General features: G+C 39.4%; 1 long non-coding RNA gene across 3 annotated transcripts in view; it reads left to right on the top strand.

The window, feature by feature from the left end:
- The window catches only part of LOC137620206 (uncharacterized), a 28,349-nt gene extending 13,247 nt beyond the window's left edge, over window positions 1-15,102 (top strand). For all 3 annotated transcript variants that reach the window (XR_011040014.1, XR_011040016.1, XR_011040015.1), the window contains 2 exons: window positions 9,158-9,395; window positions 12,991-15,102. This is a non-coding gene — a long non-coding RNA (uncharacterized lncRNA). The remainder of the gene's footprint in view (window positions 1-9,157; window positions 9,396-12,990) is intronic.
- The last annotated feature ends 5,553 nt before the right edge of the window (window positions 15,103-20,655 follow it).

Raw genomic sequence — 20,655 nt, forward strand, 5'->3', positions numbered from 1 at the left:
CCCTGTGGTAGCTCCACAACAGCTGGTTTTATACATCAAGCTCCTTAATGGACAAGTAGCAGAAGGTTGAGGGCACTGTTACCCAGTCTTAGTCTGCGTGAATGAAAAGGTTTGACTTGTTCTTATTATTTTCTTCATCATCCCCTCTCTTGGGGAAAGCAAACATCCTGGGTTCTCTGCATAAGCTGACCTCAAACAAGTGCAGGTAAACCATGCTCCCTAGTGTACCTAGTATTAAGGTAATACTGTTGCATCCCAATACCCTGGTGAGGTGGTATTGGGAAAGTCTTGGTTATAACAGTTTTTCCTACAAAAAGACTCGGAATAACTTTACCTGAACGGTCACACTTCTAAATATCTCTACACAGTTTGGGTAGGCCGCGGACTTTGCGTAACAAGGTTTTGCGAGGTGCAGGGACTCCTTATTTGGAGTACTAACATACTCAGATAAGAAGCCCCCGAGTAAAGCCAGATTGGCAGGGACGTCCACCCCTTCTAATGTGTGAGTCACCTCTAAATAAATAGCATAGGTTTGTATTCCAGTTACAGAACAAATGACAAATTCGAAGATAATTTGTAGTTTTCTAAAAGATACAAACCTCAGCTTTTTAAATATGTAACTTCCCTGGTAGTTACATATATATAGCTTAAATCCCGCGTTTCGACGCGGCACGGCAGAAATTAAAATTTCGCGGCAATAGCCGCCATGACAGTAGGTGGTCATACATGAGCGCCATCTCTCATAGGTTATCAGAACCATCCCCAACATTCTTCAGAAATTCCCTGCCGTTGATCGAGTCAACACCTAGGAAATTCATTTCGCCGATATAGTACTTTATTCTACAATTTGGTGAAGTACCTTTTGTCTGATTATTGTTAATGGCTTTTGCTGCCTTTCAACTATCGAAGATATTGAATAGGATAGTTTTTTGTTGGTCCAACTTGGACAGTTTAATTTAACTTGATTATCAAGATGGCTCCTCTGTTGTTAAACTTTGTTTGTGGGGCTAGACCGATTTTCGAGCTGCTCTTGGTTCCCGCACAGTAATTAGCAGGGAATCGAGCTGCTCTTGGTTCCTGCACAGTAATTAGCAGGGAGCATGTATGTAATTGTTTTGTTTCTTATGTTCGTAAGATTGAGAGTTCAAGGAATTTTTTCCCCCTACTTTATTAACTAACGAGCAACTTAAAAGATATAATGGAAGGAAAAACATTTAAACTTTAAAACATTGTGACGTCACAATTATGTGACGTAGACTCTTAGCAGAGCGAGATCTGATTGCCTTGAAGGAATTCAGTCCGCCATCGCGATGACGTCACAATCCTGTGACGTAATCTTCTTAGTATGACTTGCATTATGTGAATTATTTTCTTTTCTTGCAAGAAATGTTTAAAATATCAACTTACTAAGCATAAGTATGTTTATAATGTAGGGAAATATATTATTTTCAAGTATATATTTGTCCTATTAGTATATTTCCCTTAGTTAATTTTTGGTATAGAGATTTCACGAGCGTACAGTCAATTTACGCTCGTAGTACTCTACTATCGTTTTTGTTTCACAATGCTTGTATTGTTATTTAATATTTCGATTTTGAGAATAATAATATTAATCATATCTAATGTATTTTCTTTCTGGCCCTAGGCGAAAAAGTATAATCTCTCGCAATGGGCAGGTCTATTATGATCTAATGTGAAATAGTTAAAAGTGCTAGTGTTCAATGGCACGTAAAATGATGCCATGCAGTCAATTTACGATACGTAATACTCTTGACGATCGTTATTGTTTCACAATTAATTGTATCGTTATTTTATATTTCGATTTTGAGAATACTGTACTAATTTTAATCATATAACCTATTGTATTTTCTTTCTAGCCCTTGGCGAAAGAGTATAATGTCTCGCAACGGGAAGGTCTATTAAGATCTAATGTGAAATAGTTAAAAGTGCTAGTGTTCAATGTCACGTAAAATGATGCAGTGCTGTGGAGGGTGCGTTTGTTCGTGTCCGTCATACTCCTAGCCCGGGACCTCTTCCATGCTCCCCAACCCCTGGGAGAAGGAAAGTCGAAAGGCTAAGGGACATGTCAGAGCTTGATCAGCGATCGAACGTCCCCTCGAGCGATTCTGTTGTCATATCCCAGTACGCTCACCCTCCCCATTGGAAAGGCGAGGTAAAAGTGTTATCCTCGCCGTCGATTGACGCGAGACTGGCGTTTTACGTTTTATCGTCTCGCTAGACAAGAGAATGGCTCGTCATGGGACCGAGCGTCGAGATCGCTCCCTCGCAGCGATCTGAACGCGTTTTCGGGACGCGACATAGATCTTGTCGCTCCCTCACAGCACGCATGCAGCATGTGGGGCGCATACAGTGTGCTGGACACATTCAGCTTGCTCGAGCTGAACGCATACTTTACACACCCGAGTTGGATGCTCCTCCGCGTCAGAATCGCGTACGTCTTAGTTCCGAGCGCGCTCTTGCGGGCAAGAACGCACACAGGCTGCAGCGCTCATGGACACTCCCTCGCAGCGATCTGGTCGTGTTACGGGAGGCGGTAAGGTTCTCCCTCGCGGCATGCTGGACGCATGCAGCACGCTGGAAGCTTACAGCAACCTGGACTCATGCAGCAGTCTGGACTTATGCTGGACGCATGCAGTCAGGATTTGTCCACACAGCATGATAGACAAACAGTTGTCTCTCCTTTGCGACTTGCTGGACGCGATACTAATGCTTCTTCGAGTCACACGGTAAACATACAGCATGCGGGACGCATGCAGCACGCTGGAACCTCACGGCAACATGGACGCATGCATCAATCTGGATGCATACAGCAATCTGGACGCATGCTGATCTCATGCAGTCAGGACTTGTCCTCGCTGCATGATAGACGAAGTGGTTGTCTCTCCTTCGCGACTCTCTGGACACGCAGCTAATGCTCCCTCGCGTCACGCTGTTGACTTACAGCATGCTGAACGCACGTTGGACGCACGCGAGCAGGACTTACCCTCGCAGCATGGGGGTCACGATGTTGATGCTTCCTTACAGCATGTTGGGCTTATGCTGGAAGCACTGGAACCTGTCTCTCCCTCAAGACTTGCAGTGTGCAAACGCGATGCTTCTCACAATTGGATAGTATCCTTTACGATGTTCCATCAGGACAGGATGAGTTCTTTATGGAAGACGATAACCGACAGAATGATGCGATTTTGTCTCCTACCCATTCGTCTCAGGAAATCGGTGTTCCTTTAGCCGAAGTTTTAGAGGACAAATCTCAGGATTCGCTGCAGACAGCTGACCTTAAAAAGCTTCTGACATTTTTAACATCTCTGTATCCAGAGGACTTTACTCAACCTATGCCTCAGAGCTCGCCCTCTCAGTTTTTGATTGGCAGACCCCGAAAAACATCCTCCTTCAAGAAGATGGTTCTTGCTAGATCGGTTTAGAGAGCTTTCTCAACTCTCAACCAATGGACGTCCAGAGGAAGGATCTAGGAAAGACCTCCTTTTCCTTTCCTCCAACTAGACTGGCCTCCAGATCTAGTGTGTGTTATTCGACTGGGGAAGTTCTCGGTTTGGGAGTGCCTGCCTCCTCCCAGGGAGACTTCTCCAGACTTGCTGACTCCTCACGCAGGTCAGTCATGAGCAAGTCTAAGATTATGTGGTCCAATTCTGAAATGGACCATCTGCTGAAGTGAATTTTTAAGACAATAGAAGTCTTCAGCCTTATGGACTGGACTCTCGGAGCTCTCGCAGAAGCCACAGAACCTAAGAACGAGGCTCAGATGCATCTGATTGCCTGTCTGGATAAGGCCGTGAGGGATGGCTCCATTGAACTTTCCGCCCTTTTCACGGCAGGAGTTCTTAAAAAGAGTCCTATGCTTTGTTCCTTCTTATCTTCAGGTTTGTCCCTTGTTCAGAGATCTGAGTTTTATTTGCTCCGTTGGGTAATCATCTTTTCCCTCCGGACTTAGTGAAAGATTTGTCAGCAGCTCTGGCACAACAGGCTACGCAAGATCTTATCTCTAGGACTGCTAATTAAGTCCTCCCAGCTAGCTTTTTAGCAAGGAAACAAAAGGAGGCTCCTCCCACTCGTCAGCCCTTTCGTGGGAGAGCCCCTTCAAGGGGAACTCAGAGGATTGCGGCTGGAGGTCAAGCTCGCAGATTCCCAAGACAGCAAACCGAATCAAGAAAGTGAGACATGCAATCTCCAGACTCTAGTGGGAGCCAGGTTTTCCCACTTTTGGCGAGAGTGGAGCCAAAGGGGGCCGGATATCTGGATGATCAATGTCCTCAAGGAGGGATACAAGATCCCCTTCCTGAGAATGCCTCCCATGCCGTCGATACCCTTATAGTTGACAACAACCCACTCATGGAACAAGGCAGCAGCTCTTCAAGAGCAAGTGAACCTTATGCTGTCAAAATCAGTCATAGAAGTGGTAGAGGACACCTCCTCGGAGGGGTTTTACAACAGACTTTTCCTAGTTCCGAAAAGCTCGGGGGGATGGAGACCTGTTCTGGACGTCAGTCCATAGAACAAGTTCGTCAGCAAAGTAAAATTTGCCATGGAAACTTCAGCGTCAGTCCTTGCAGGCAACAGACAGGGAGACTGGATGGTGTCTTTGGATCTGCAGGACGCGTATTTCCATATCCCGATAGACCCGGACCACAGAAAATTTCTAAGGTTCGTGTTCCTCAAGACTATTTATCAATTCAAAGTACTCTGTTTTTGGACTGAGCACGGCTCCCTACGTTTTTTTTACCCGGGTGATGTCCAACGTGGCTCGCTGGCTTCACCTAAAGGGAGTAAGGATTTCTTTGTACCTGGACGACTGGCTACTCAGAGCAGAATCACAAGTAAAGTGCCTGAAGGCTCTTCAAATGATAATGTCCGTAACGCAACAGTTAGGTCTGATGGTAAACCCGGCCAAATCTCAACTAACACCTTCACAGAATATCATTTATCTGGGGATGAGAATCGGTCCAGATCGCGCACAACGTGCGCCGGAAATGTCGCAAGGACTTTCCCCTGATGGTCACCCGACTACGGTTGACAATCCCTCGCAGCAATCAGCACACGGTTCAGTTCGCGCACACGGCGCGCTTCAAGTGTCTGATCTGTCTGAACTGAAGAGGTTGATTTTGTCCATGTTTGACGCATACGATTCTCGAACAGGGGTCTGTGGGTAGAGTCTCAGAGGAAATGGCACATAAATATCAAAGCTAGGGGCCATTCACCTAGCCCTCATTCACTTTCAGAAGGAAGTCCGAGGTAGATTGGTTCAGATCAACGCAGACAACACCACTGCGTTTTTTCTTACATCAAAGCAGGGAGGCACTCATTCGGCCTCACCTTACGAGGCTGTGAGAGATCTACTTCTCTGGGCGAAAGCGAGGGACATAACCCTGATTACTCACTTCATAGAAGGGGAGAAGAGCGTCAGGGCGGATCTGCTCAACAGAAGAAGGCAAGTTCTTACTACAGACTGGACCCTACATCACGAGGTGTGCACCAGCCTTAGGATGTTGTGGGGTTAACCCTCGATAGACCTCTTCACCACATAAATGACAAAGAGGTTGCCGGTATTTTGCTTTCCAGTCCCAGACCAGGAAGCAGTCGCAGTGGACGCTTTTCTTCTGAACTGGGAAGGTCTAACCGTGTACACTTTTCCTTCATTCAAGATCCTGGAGAGAGTCCTGAAAAAATTCAGGGAATCGCCCAACGTCCGCATGACCATGATAGCTCCATTTTGGCACATGAGACCATGGGTTGCGTAGATGATGGAGTGGCTGGTAGATACCCCCAGAATATTACCACTATTAGGGTTTACTAATCTAAGTGGGACATATTTAGAGTATGGTGCGGGAATAATAGACTTTCCTCTACCAGTACCTCTGTAGCCAATATAGCAGATTTTCTGTTGTATCTGCGTACAAAAGAGAAGCTGGCTGTGCCTACCATCAAAGGTTACCGCAGCATGCTAGCCTCCGTCTTTCGTCACCGACACATAGACGTGTCAGGTAACAAGGACCTTTCAGATCTCATTAGATCTTTTGAGACGACTAAGAGGAAGGACAATCCAACCTCCTCTTGGAACCTGGATGTAGTCCTGCCTTTTTAACCTCAAGTAGGTTTGAACCCTTGGACAAGGCATCTTGGAAGGATCTTACCAAGAAGACTCTTTTCCTAATTACACTGGCTACAGCCAAAAGAATAGGAGAGTTAAAAGCTATCAGCAAGAAGGTGGGCTTTAATGGAGACAATGGTTTGCTCCCTTCAGCTAGGCTTTCTCGCCAAAGACGAGAATCCTTATCGACCTTGGCCAAGATCTTTTACCATCCCAGAGCTATCTCACTTAAATTGGACGGGAAAAGGAGAGAGGCCTTTGTCCAGTGAGAGCTCTAAAATTTTTATCTGCACGCATCCAAACACCTGAGAGGACAAGCAGACAGCCTCTGATGCTCAGTTAAAAAACCCTCTTTGCCTTTATCAAAGAATACCCTGGCTTTTTTCATTAAGGATTTGATAAGGGAAACTCACCAGAATTGTGAAGTAAGAAGTTTTCCCTATCCTTAAGGTAAAACCACATGAGGTTAGAGCTGTAGCAACTTCTATGGCTTACAAGCACAATAGGTCAGTGAAGTCAATTTTGGAGGCTACTTTCTGGCGAAGTAAATCAATCTTCGCAGACTGCTATCTCAAAGATGTCCAGACCCAGTATGAGGATTGCTGTTCCCTGGGTCCGTACGTTACCTCCGGCGTCATAGTTGGAGAAGGGTCTACTGCCTCTTCCCGATAACTTAATATATACACTTGCCTTTTTTTCTTGTACTTGTGTTCACAGGTTGTCTGTGAAGGTTGTCGCAGCCTTCCACAGCCTGGGATGCAAGTCAAGTTAGTTTATTTTATAGCGTTTTTGAAAAATTTTGGAGTAGGTGGTCGGAATCAGTATCCATGGCTATGCCAGGTTTGCAAGGGTGGAGGTCTAGCCACGCTAAGGTCAACGACCTTGTGGCAGCCCCACAGAGACTTTTACAGCCCCCTGAGTGGATCGCTGAATCTCTTAAGGAATGCAGGCGAAATGAGGCAGGATAATTGTGAAGCCAGCTTCCTTATCAGGTTAGAACCAGATTGTTAGTACTACTAATTGTAGCTATTAATAATTATACGAATTCCCAATGGGATGAGGTTTTCGACCCACCTCCAATGGTGTCAATCAGCTATATATATGTAACTACCACGGAAGTTACATATTTAAAAATGGTATTTTTATTATAAAATAAATTTTAAAATATACTTACCTGGTAGTTACATATATAAAAGGGCCCTCCCTCCTCCCCTCTGAAAACAGAGGCATGGAATTTCTGAAGAATGTTGGGGATGGTTCTGATAACCTATGAGAGATGGCGCTCATGTATGACCACCTACTGTCGTGGCGGCGATTGCCGCGAAATTTGAATTTCTGCCGTGTCTAAACGCGAGATTTAAGCTATATATATGTAACTACCAGATAAGTATATTTAAAAATTTATTTTATAATAAAAATACCATATTTATACAAACTTGCCCGCCAGCCCTATCCCCCTTGAAGTCTTACCTCCAAGCAAAGTGAGCTAAATCACCGGTATGCGAGTGCGAGCGGTAGCAAGCTACCCCCCCCCCCCCCCCCCACCCCCACTAACTAGCAGTATGGATAGTTAACCCTCGCTAAATTTTAATGGCTTGTCATTTCAGCTTTGCCGAAAGTAATACCCCTAAATAAATAGCTAAGGTTTGTATTGTTAGGAAGAATGCTAATTACAGTATCTACGAATTTGTCATATTACTTCCAAATTTGTCATTTTATCATTGTTACTGATCTTATCATTTATAGTTAACCCTTTTACCCCCAGGCTCTTTGGAAATTTCCAACCCTTAACCCCTAAGGGGTTATTTTTTTCCCAGCACATTTTGCAGTATATATTTTTTAAATTGTTCTAACAGCCTTAATTTTTGTCATAGAGAGGTCAGGTTGGTCTCATTCTCTTGGAAAAGGCCTGAATTTTCTCAAAAAATTATCAAAAATCTGAAGAAAAAAAAATTTGTATAGCATTTTTTGCAAGGACGTACCGGTACGTCCATGGGGGTAAAGGGATGGGTTTTGTGAAACGTACCAGTACGTCCTTTGGGGGTAAAAGGGTTAATCTATTTCCTTATCTCATTTCCTCACTCAGCTATTTTTCCCTGTTGGAGCCTTTGGGTGTATAGCATCCTGCTTTTCCAACTAGGGTTGTAGATCAAATAGTATTGATGCTAATAATCTCCCCAAAGAACAATCTATACTAAAAATTATTTAACCCTTTTACCCCCAGGCCATTTGGAAATTTCCAACCCTTAACTCCTAAGGGGTTATTTTTTTCCCAGCACATTTTGCAGTATATATTTTTTAAATTGCTCTAACAGCCTTCATTTTTGTCATAGAGAGGTCAGGTTGGTCTCATTCTCTTGGAAAAGGCCTGAATTTTCTCAAAAAATTATCAAAAATCTGAAAAAAAAAATTTGTATAGCATTTTATGCAAGGACGTACCGGTACGTCCATGGGGGTAAAGGGATGGGTTTTGTGAAACGTACCAGTACGTCCTTTGGGGGTAAAAGGGTTAATCTATTTCCTTATCTCATTTCCTCACTCAGCTATTTTTCCCTGTTGGAGCCTTTGGGTGTATAGCATCCTGCTTTTCCAACTAGGGTTGTAGATCAAATAGTATTGATGCTAATAATCTCCCCAAAGAACAATCTATACTAAAAATTATTTAACCCTTTTACCCCCAGGCTATTTGGAAATTTCCAACTCTTAACCCCCAGGGGGTTATTTTTTTTCCCAGCACATTTTGCAGTATATTTTTTTTAAATTGCTCTAACAGCCTTAGTTTTTGTCATAGAGAGGTCAGGTTGGTCTCATTCTTTTGGAAAATGCCTGAATTTTCTCAAAAAATTATCAAAATTATGAAAAAAAAAATTTTTATAGCATTGTTTTGCAAGGACGTACCGGTACGTCCATGGGGGTAAAGGGATGGCTTTTGTGAAACGTACCAGTACGTCCTTAGGGGGTAAAAGGGTTAATAATATGATAAAGGAATAGTTTCCTTTGGAATACTGAGGTAATATAATTCACTATTTCCAGTTATTGAGAGCTTCGTGGTTCAAGGAGGAGACTGCGTACCACGATGAAACGTTAGGAGAAAGCATCTACGGATACATATTTGACAACGATTTGCAGTCCCAAGCACCAATGGACCCTAGTTCTTCATGCTAGACGCCACAGGGCACCTGCACATGTGGTCTTTGAACTTATCGTGAATGGAACGGACATCGTGATATCCCTTAGGAACTTCAAGTCAGATAGTGACAAACCTGTAGAGGTGAGTATCGTGTTGCACACCTGTCGTTATCCATAGCAGTCACTGAGAAAAATGGTCCCTGGCATTTTAGTTTGTTCCGTAACTGGAATACAAACCTACGCTATTTATTTAGGTGTATTACTTTCTGCGGAGCTGAAATGACGAGACATTAAAATTTAGCGATGGTTAACTACCCATACCGCTAGTTAGTGGGGAGTAGGGGGAGTAGCTTGCTACCTCTCCCACTCGCACACCAGTTATTTAGCTCACTTTACTTTTGGCTCGGATGGAGACCGGTTGTAACCGCTCTTCTTCCTCCCCTATTTTGGACTGTCATTAATTTTTGTGTCTTTTAACTTACTTTTTTCTTATATGTATACTGTATATGAAAACATTCTTAATATTTATGTATACTGTATATCTAAGGAATGTTGTAATTTTCCTTTTCAGTGTTTGTGCTGTGCATGTGATAACGTATACGACAGGTTCTCAAGACATTTGCGCAATACCGGGGAACCTTCCCTTCCCTTCCGACATCTCCCCCCTTGTCTATCGGTCTTCCCGTCGGCGGATAACCTACCGTTAATTCGGCCGCCACCGCAAGGGAATCTTCATCATTTGGACCCCCTTATTCAACTGTTGTCTTTGCCTTTCCTTCTACTACAGGGTACACATGGATTTACTAAGGGAAGGGAGTGTGGCCTTTCAGAGCTTGACTTCGGTCTTTCTCTTCCCAAGGCCATTCATTTTTCATGGGCTTCCAACAGTATACGAACGGGGGGGGAGCACCTTTCCCGTTCGCGGGTTAGGTTGCGTTTCCGAATGTTTTTCTTAATTATTTAAGTAAAATTATAATTAATTGTAATTTAACTTTTCAGCTTCTTCTCAGTGTGGACCACTTCCCGCCAGAGGATCCAGTGGTTCTTCCGATTAGTGAATATTTGTAGCTGATTTAGATAATTGTAATTCTTGTTTTATTACAGTTACTCTCCGCTCTCCTCCCGTCGATGTTCAGAAGGGAACGGAGTGCGCAGTTCTTATGTTTGTTACCTCGGTGGTCTCGTTTCCCGCTGCGGACTAGGTGTTCCTCCCGAGGGAGTTTTTTGTTACATAATTTATTTCATTTTTCCTCAGTTATCAATGTAGTTGTTCTTTGTTCGACTAAGATAGCCGACGAAGTAGAGTACCGTTCATGCCTGGGGAATCTGCTGTCACTGCTGGCCCCCAAAGGGCATCATCCCTTCTCCTTAGAAGTACACCCATGGCAGTTCCTGATCAGCACTCCATCTTTGAGGAACTAGCTCTGGCTACTCTTCCTCTGGCAGCGCCCCTAGCAGATCATCTTAGAGCGCTGCCGGGAGGTTCGCCTCCTGGGGTTGGACTACTTTCCCTTTCGAGGGGAAGTTTTCTTCCCTAGGGGTTAGGTTATTTCTCCCTTCCGAGAGAGAACCTCCCTACATCTTCTTCATCACTTCATCGACTCCGACTGCTGTTGCTGTCTTCGCCTAGACTAAGCTCCCCTCATGCTGAGTCTCTCTTCATTTGGGGGCGGAGTATAGTCTTAGGCAAGTCTCTCCTATAAAGTGATCACCTCTCTCGTTCGCAAGAGCGGCCACTCATTGAGACTCCTCTTCGGAGGATTGCTGCTGCTGAAGGTCAGCCTGCTGATCCACTGGCCCCTAGAGGGTGTCATCCCTTCTCCTTAGAAGTACGCCTTCACCTCTGGTAAAGAGACGCCTCATTGGCTCTTCAGCAACACAACTTTCCCCCACAGAGGAGCCTCTTCCATCGCCTTCTGGCACTAGGCCTTCTCCTAACAACGCTGCCGCTAGTCCTCGGACTTCGGCCTTGGACTCTTCCAAAGGGCACATCCCTTTTCCAGACCTGCCTTCTCCTGTTCCTGTCTCAGACCCTTGGCTGGGCGCCAGTGCTCGTCAGTGCATCAGCGCTCACCAACATCTCGTCAGCACTCAACAGCACGGCAGCGCTTTCCAGCTTGTCGATGCTCCCCATTTAGGTGTGAAATAAGTTAAGTGGATAAACTTTTTATATAACAAAACTTAAATTAATCTGTTTTTTGGCAAAATTTTCAGATGAGTGTGTGAAACTGTAAATCAGTTAACTTTTGTGGGTCATGTGTGGTGTACTGTAGATGTTAATTCAACTTAGTTTTTGTTTACCAAAGGTCTTTCTACTCATATATGTTTAAAATCAATATTGAAAACTTGACATAGGAACTTTAGCTCATCTTTTTACTAGTTCTTAAGATATCCCGATTTTTTTTTATGTTGTCCTGAAATATCGTAATTTCTGTTCTTGGAATGTCATAATTTTGGGGTCGTTTTGGTGGCTTAAATTATCTTAATTGTTTAGAGGCTTAAGATATCTTACTTTTGGGGAGTTCAAACATCTTAATTTTTAGGGCTTAAAATATCTTACTTTTGGGGAGCTCATATATCTTATTTTTGGACCTTAGGATATGTTACTTTTCGCATCTTAAGATATCTTACTTTTGGGCTTGAAATATCTTGACTTTTGGGGCTTAAATATCTTACTTTTGGGGACTTGAATTATCTTTAAGGGGCTTAAAATATCTTACTTATTGGGGCTTAAATATCCTTCTCTTGTGCTTAAAATATCTTATTTTAGGGACTTAAATTATCATACTTTTGGGGAATTAAATTATCTTACTTTTAGAAGTTTAAAATATCTTACTGTTAGGGCTTTAAATATTTTAATTTTTGGGACTTAAAATGTCTTACTTTGGAGACTTTAAATATCTTACTTTAGGGGACTTAAGATATCTTACTTTGGAGACTTTAAATATCTTACTTTAGGGGACTTAAGATATCTTACTTTGGAGACTTTAAATATCTTACTTTTGGGGACTTAAGATATCTTACTTTGGAGACTTTAAATATCTTACTTTTGGGGACTTAAAATATCTTACTTTTGGGGATTTAAGATATCTTACTTTTGAAGGCTTAAAATATCTTACTTTTGGGGATTTAAGATATCTTACTTTTGAAGGCTTAAAATATCTTACTTTTGGGGACTTGAAATATCTCAACTTGAAGGTTTAAAATATCTTACTTTTGGAGTTTTTAAATATCTTACTTTTTTAGGCTTTAAATATATCACTTTTGGGGCTTAAAATATACTTTTGGGGCTTGAATATATTACTTTTGGGGGCTTAAAATATCTTATTTTGTGGGACTTTAAATATATCCCTTTTGTGGCTTAAAATATATAACTTTTGTGGGCCTAAAATATATTACTTTTGTGGCTTAAAATATCTTACTTTTGGGGACTAAAATATCCTACTTTTAGGGGGTTAAGGTATCCTAATTTGTATTTTGATTGAGCTGATTTATTAAACATATAATATTGCTTAAAAATTATTGAAAACTTCTAAATTTGTACTTTATAAATCATTATTAGTATTTTTTGTTTTGTTTTGTGAGTTCCTTTTAACACTTTTGACGATTGAGCTTATTTATTAAACATATAATATTGCTTAAAAATTATTGAAAACTTCTAAATTTGTACTTTATAAATCATTATTAGTATTTTTTGTTTTGTTTTGTGAGTTCCTTTCAACACTTTTGACTTTCAGGTTAATGTGGCCTTCTGCTTAGATGCTTCAAACCATTCAATCAAAAGAGTGATGCGTATTAAGAACTATCCTGTATTAGTCGTGTGGGATATGGACTCTCTAGGTCAAGTCATTCAGTGGACCAGAGCAAGCGGAACTTCTACAAAGTTTTTCAAATGAAGATTTAAATATCTAGTTCAAGTTTTAAGTCTTGGACAGTGTGCTAGGTTACATTGCTAGCTTGCTAATTTACCTAAATTCTTTTACTTTTGGTTTCTGTATATTAAATTCCCACTAGAAATTGCCTTAATGAATATTTGATGGCTAAAATTTAGTTATGAATCAATTTAGGTCTACATAAATCCATGTCAATAACTAAGATTGAGATCTTGTGTAAGCTAGCCCAAAGTTTTTTAGAACTAAATTATATCTCATTCTTATCAACCTAGTGGCTTCTGTGGAAAAATCTTATTGTGGAAATCTTAGTTATAAAATTTCTGGTAGTCCTTATAAAAGTTATTTCAGGTAGGGTCTGGGCTGTTTCAGGTAGGGTCTGGGCTGTTTCATATAGAGGCTGGGTCATTTCAGGTTGGCTTATTTCATGTAGAGGCTTGGCTATTTCAAGAAAGAGTTATTTCAGGTAGAGGGTGGGCTATTTCAGGTAGAGGCTGGGCTGTTTCAGGTAGAGGCTGGGCTATTTCAGGTAGAGGCTGGGCTGTTTCAGGTAGAGGCTGGGCTGTTTCAGGTAGAGGCTTGGCTGTTTCATGTAGAGGCTGGGTCGTTTCAGGTCGGAGTCATTTTGTGTAGAGGCTGAGCTATTTCAAGAAAGAGTTATATCAGGTAGAGGGTGGGCTATTTCAGGTAGAGGCTGTGTTGTTTCATGTAGAGGGGCCATTTTAAGTAGGAGCTATTTCATTTAGAAGTTGGGCTATTTCAAGGAAGAGTTATTTCAGGTAGAGGGCGGGCTATTTCAATAAGATGCTGGGCTGTTTCAGGTAGGGACTGGTTTGTTTCATGTAGAGGCTGGGCCATTTCAGGTAGGATTTATTTCATGTAGAGACTGGGCTATTTCAAAAAAGTTATTCAAGTAAGAGGGTTGGCGGTTTCATTTAGACCCTGGGTTTTTTTCATTTAGATGCTGGGCTGTTTCATTTAGACACTGAGCTGTTTCAGGTAGAGATTGGGCTATTTTTGTTGAATTTAGTCCAGTGATATCTTTAGGATTTATTTATTTAATCCAGTGGGATTGTGGTTTCAAATCATGAGATCCTAGAAGCAAAGATTTTCAAAGTTTTTTTTATTTGTCAATTTTGACTTTCAAGAATTAAGTATTTTTAGTAAGATTTGGAAAACCTTTATGAATATTAAAGCAGGTTTTAGTTTGTAATCTACATAATTTTTAAAGTTCAGGAAATAGGAACATGTTCGTAAATTAGTTGGGGAAATTTCCAACTGTATTCTTATTGTATTAGGAATTAATTGATTATATAAGTTTACTGAATTATCCAGTGCCAAAATTTTCATTTGATGGAAATGAGGTTTTAATTTAAGTATACATAGTTTATTTTTTTGGGGGGTATTTAAATTGAGCTGCTTTAAATACTCATTTCAAGGTGTGTTCTTGTTTAGCCTTTCAATTTTCCTTTCTGTCCTATAAGCTTGAGGTTCCTTAACACAAAACACTTTCAAGTTTCAATAGTATACTTTACATATTTGATCCCTCACATTGCATTTTGAATTTCATTAAGCGTAATAATGAACATATGTATTTAAAACCTTCTAAAGTTTTTATATACACTATTGGTCCTATATTTAAAAATCTAGAGTAAATATTTTGATGTCTGTAATTTGTATAAAAACTTATCCCCCTTTTTATTCTTAATTTTGTAAGATTTAGTATTTAATGGAAAGTCCATCCTCCATCCCTTGTTAAAAATCGAAAGGCCTAGAAGATCTTTTGTGTAAAATGGCTAGAAAGTCTTTGGTGTGAAATGGTTAGGAGGGCTTTGATGTGAAGTGTCGAGATAGACGTTGTTGTGAAATGGCTAGGAGAGCTTTGGTGTGAAGTGGCTAGGAAGGCTTTGGTGTGTAATAACTAGGAGAGCCTTGGTGTGAAGTGGCTAGGAAGGCTTTGGTGTGTAATAACTAGGAGAGCCTTGGTGTGAAGTGGCTAGGAAGGCTTTGGTGTGTAATAACTAGGAGAGCTTTGGTGTGAAGTGGCTAGGAAGGCTTTGGTGTGTAATAACTAGGAGAGCTTTGGTGTGAAATTGCTAGGAAAGCTTTGGTGTGAAGTGGCTAGGATGTCTTTGGTGTGAAATGGCTTGAAGGTCTTTGGTGTGAAATGGCTAGATGGTCTTTGGTGTGAAATGGTTAGGAGGACTTTGGTGTGAAGTGACTAGAAAAACACTGGTGTGAAATGGCTAGGAGAGCTTTAGTGTGAAGTGGCTAGGAAGACTTTGGTGTGAAATGACTAGGAGAGCTTTGGTGTGAAGTGGCTAGGAGGTCTTTGATGTGAAAGGGTTAGTTGGGCTTTGTAGTGAAATTGCTAGTAGGGCTAGGAAATGGGAGTGCAAAATGGTAGGGCTTTCACTAGTATTAGTGTTATTCCCCCCATCTTCTCTTAAGCTACATGAACATACCTTGAAATTAACTTTAATTTTGAAAATGACGCCGGGCAGTGGTTTGGGAAGTCTTGCAAACGGGTTCAAATCAGATTATTGTTCCCTCTAATACATAACTAAAGTTTCAGAAGTCCCATTCCCACTCCTTGATCCTTCCCCCTCCCAATTTGGAAATATTCAAAAAAAAGAATTAAGGGAACGTTCACATGACTGAGCCTCCCTCCCCACCTGCCCCCCTCCCTCTTCTGGTATCAGTACTTGCCATATTCCTCTCCACTGAAAGGCCAGAGGGCCCATGAAGTATATATCTTGCTTTTGACTAGAACCAGTGTTCATTTAGGCTTTTTATGAGCTTCCCATGTACGGAACTCGTTCATTCTTTTGCTGGTTTAATGAGAGAATAATATTGTTAACTTGGTTATGTTGTATTGTCAAAATGCTAGACTGGGTGCTATGGTGAACATGTTTAGTCCAATTTGATTTCTTTGAAATCCTATCAGAGTATATTCTGTCTTGTCAATTCCAGTCATGATAATAATTCAGTCTTGCTAAAGGATCTTGAAGCCTCAAATGATTTTAAAAATTTTGTTTCATACTTTTGAATATTTTTGAAATTGTTTAGAATTCATTCTTAAAAATCTTTAATCTTTAATTGTAGGAGATTGTAGTGTCAAATTGAACAGGTTTCTGTTATGTATACACTGTAATTTCAAACTATATCAAATTTTTCATGTATTGTGTAAATAGAGTTGTGAAATTATTTTTGTCAAGAGAGTGATTTAAAATTTGTCAAGAATATGTGAAATTTCAATGTTAATGTGAAATTAGTAACTGTAATGTTTCAATTTTATCTGTCGATGAAAATTCAAAATGTTAGAAAGATTAATTAATGTAATTTTAAACTTTTAGATAATTTTAAAAAGTGTTGACACTCAGTCTTGCAATCCAGTGCTTTCCATTACACTGAGATACCCGAGCTCTCTGAAAAGGGGTCCAGCTGGGATTATAAATGTCCCAAGATATCTGATTCCTACTGTTTCTGTTCATGAAATAAAGAAGGGACAGAGAACTGCTGTAGTCATTTTAGAAGAAATGTGTAATACATTCTTGAGTAAATTGCTGTTAGTATAGTTTTAGTTAGTATTTGTGCTTTGGAGTTACTGCCAATGTTGACTAGGGGTATTAAGGGATTATTAAAGTCTTTGTTTGTAATTCAGGATTAGGTAACCTAGCTTAGGGGGTGTTTATACAGGGTTAAATTATCAGGGTTCAATTTGATTTAGTTGAATCTGCTCTTGGTTAAGTATTTCTAAAATTTATGAAGGATTAGATAAAGGGGTCCAAACTGAAGTTTGACTTTTTTTTTTTTTTTATATATTCTATAGACGCACTGATGTACAGGAATGTATCTTCTCTTATTCATGTTTCCTTCTCTTCTTGGTTCTTTTTTCTTGTTCCTGCTTGCTTTTGTTCTCTCTATGACCTTGGGTAACATAGGCCTTGCTATAAAGTTCCCGAGGACATTGTGAAAACACAAGTACAAACGAACTGCAAGTAAACAAAAACGAACATTATAACTTACTGTGTAATAATTTACAAAAAGTACCTGCTCTGAAGTTATACATTTTTTTGTGCAAGGAAACTTTATAATTCATAATTTTAGACATAATCTGATAAGCCTCTGAACCTTATACAAAATATCAAGTCAGAGCATTGGTGTCATATTGTATTAAACTATATAACTCGCCAGTTTCTTTTAATTTTAATGACACTTGAGATTTGAATGTACAATTTAAGTTGTTCAGATGTAACAAGATCATAAGTTCTACTCTAATCTTTCTAGACAACTAAGCCAAAAACTGTTAAATTAACTAAAAGTTTGATACACTCTGATCTGCTTTTGCTAAAGTCCCTTACGTTTAAATGCTAATACTGTATATTTATGATTAACGTCATCAACTGTTGATTAAACTCATTAAAACTTTAGTTAACTTACGTCCATGTTGAGTAAATGTATAGTAACCTAAGGTCATCTAAATCTAGAAGTTAGTCCATTAATTTCCAAAGCACCTTATCAGAATTTATGTAAGTACTATAAGAAAAATCCTGATACTGTAAATCAGTTTTTAGACATTTTAATGTCTTGAATATTTTATGTACCCAGCGTTTAAATTTCATACAAATTAGCCAATAATTCTTTCTTTGAAACTTGTAACTTTTCAAGTTATGTTGAACGTTTCAATATTTTCAAATTGATGTGAAATACAGAAAACTTTTACTGATTTGGTTGGAAAGTTTTGAATTTCAGTTGGTTGACTTAGATTTAGTTAATAATCGTCGGAATTATTTTTAACAAAATGGTAGTAAAGATTTATTTCAAGTTGAATTATAGTTTTCTCAAAATAGTGTTCAGTACACTTTTCAAATGTCTGCACTTGCATTGATTTTAATGTAGATATTACCGTAATCTTAAAGTAACTTGAGGGGACAAGAAAAAGGTCAGTTTGTCACTCTGTAACTATGCAAATCTTTTTAAATGTAATTCTTATAATTGTTTCACGATTGTAAGCTCTGAGAGTTGCACCACATATGTTGCTGCTCTACCACTAAAAATCAAACCTTGCGATTGAATTTCGGAATTAATTGATGCAGGACAATGCATTCCTTGTACATCAGTATATTTGTAACATGCAATGAATGAGTGGTTGGATGATGTCTGGTGTAAGTGTTAACAAGGAGGATCTAGTCTACAGAAAAGGAGTTATAGTTTCTTGCTAGTGTTGTCTTTAGTGAGAATTAGTTTAATCGGTTACTGATTTTAATAGATCTGTGTAAAGGTTATCTTAGTGAGACACTTAGATTAGTTTTTGTTGGGTTAAATCAAGGTTAGCAAGTGTCTTTACCTCAGGTTAACGCCAAAAATTGAATCTAGATTTATACTGAATTATAGTAGATTGTGAGTTTAGATATTGAGATTAGGGTAAACTTTGTTCAGTAGGCAGCTCTAAAAAATCTATTTTATTTCACGAACAATATTAGTTTCCTTCCATAATTGGCCAAAGGGACGTTTCAAATCAAATAATTCTTAGCCAAAGGTACGTTTCAAATCAAATAATTCTTGGCCAAAGGGACGTTTCAAATCAAATAATTCTTGGCCAAAGGGACGTTTCAAATCAAATAATTCTGGTGCTTAAATTTATTTCATAGTTGAATCGTAGATTTTAAAGATTCTTGTAATGAGTAATTGAATGCATATATGAAAAATCAAATCCAATGGTTAATCATTTTAAAGTAATTTCACTCATCTTTGTATTAGTTCTTTCAAGATTAAATCTAAAGATTTTTTTTCAATAGTAGCTTAATCAGTTGATCACCTTACCAGATTGGTATATCCTAATTGTTTTGATCTATAGATTGTCAAAATTATCAACTTCTTACGTGGCCACATTAAGATGAGGCGATAGGAAAGGTGGCGAGTGTGAAATATATAGAAATAGAAATATTCTTTAATAATATGAAGGACAAGCTTAAGGTTTTTTTCCCCCACAATTCGTTATTAGGGGACAAATTTAAGGCTCGTGCTTTTACCATAAGCAATGAAATTTACAAATAATACCTAATGTATAATTCTAATTTTTATTCAAGAGTTTCTTTTAATAAATGGAATTAATTTTTGATGAAGGAATAAAGGCATTAGTTCATCCTATTGAAATATAGATATTTTGCAAGTCTTGGGATTAATTCTTTTCAAATCAAATTCAAATTCCAGTTTTCTTCAGTACTCATGATAGTCCAAATGCAGATATTTTGGTTAGAAGCCAACCAATTGGATGTTTTTACATTACTAATAACCTTTTCAAACCACATAATGGCCTAATATAACTTTCCTAAGTTATAACTTTGACATTAATTTTATGATGACTTTCTGATAGTGAAACTCAGATTAAAATTATATTTCACATAAGGTTTAATGTAACTATTTTTCAAAATGATTAAAAAATCTGCTGACTATTAACATCGTAAATGCAAAGTTTATAATGCTAAAGATATTCCTTTAAAGGTAGACTTAATATGAAAGAGAGAAGGATTCTAAATAATACAAAATCTCCTTAAGCTTGTCCATAGTTTGTTTTAGTAAGAGATGTTTAGGAGTAGGTAATATCAATAGAATTTATACGGGGATAGGGTGTGTGTGTGTGCGTGTTTATACTGTGTACGTGTGTGTGTGTTTATACTGTGTACTAATTTTTATCAAGTAGGCCTACTGTCCGATTAGTTGGTGTGTGTGTATGATAGGAATAAGTACTAGGCAATGTAACACTTGGGTAAAATCTGTTTGGTAGGTAGCCTTATTGTTTGTAAGGGTTATTCAGGTTTGTAGGTAGGCCTATTGTTAGTTTAAGGATTGTTCAGCTTTGTAGGTAGGCCTACAGTTAGTTTAAGGGTTATTCAGCTTTGTAGGTAGGCCTATTGTTAGTTTAAGGGTTGGTCAGCTTTGAAGGTAGGCTTACAGTTAGTTTAAGGCTTATTCAGCTTTGTAGGTAGGCCTACTGTTAGTTTAATGTGATGTTCAGCTTTGTAGGTAGGCCTACAATTAGTTTAAGGGGTTTTCAGCTTTGTAGGTAGGCCTACAGTTAGTTTAAGGGGTGTTCAGCTTTGTAGGTAGGCCTACAATTAGTTTAAGGGGTTTTCAGGTTTGTAGGTAGTCCTACAATTAGTTTAAGGATTGTTCAGCTTTGTAGGTAGGCCTACTGTCAGGTTAAGGGTGTTTCAGCATCTAAGAAACTCTTAAATTAGGTTTTCTCCACATAGCTTTCAAAAAGGGGACTTATTTGAGAATGTATTACACATGGAACTAAATTGATTTATGTGGTCCACGTGTAAGGTTAATGTGTACTTCGGTCCGATCTGCCTATCTGCTAGGAGGAGTAGTAAGGATAGTCAGGGCAGTGGTTTGCACGTGTCTTCTCCTTTACCCGACTCAATCATGCACATGAAATGGGACGGATGAGAGAGATGCCTTTGGGCAGTTGTGGTTCCTGTCTGCTTTTGAGAGGGCAAAAGG

Source organism: Palaemon carinicauda, chromosome 26, assembly GCF_036898095.1.
Source record: "Palaemon carinicauda isolate YSFRI2023 chromosome 26, ASM3689809v2, whole genome shotgun sequence".
Classification (NCBI taxonomy): domain Eukaryota; kingdom Metazoa; phylum Arthropoda; class Malacostraca; order Decapoda; family Palaemonidae; genus Palaemon; species Palaemon carinicauda.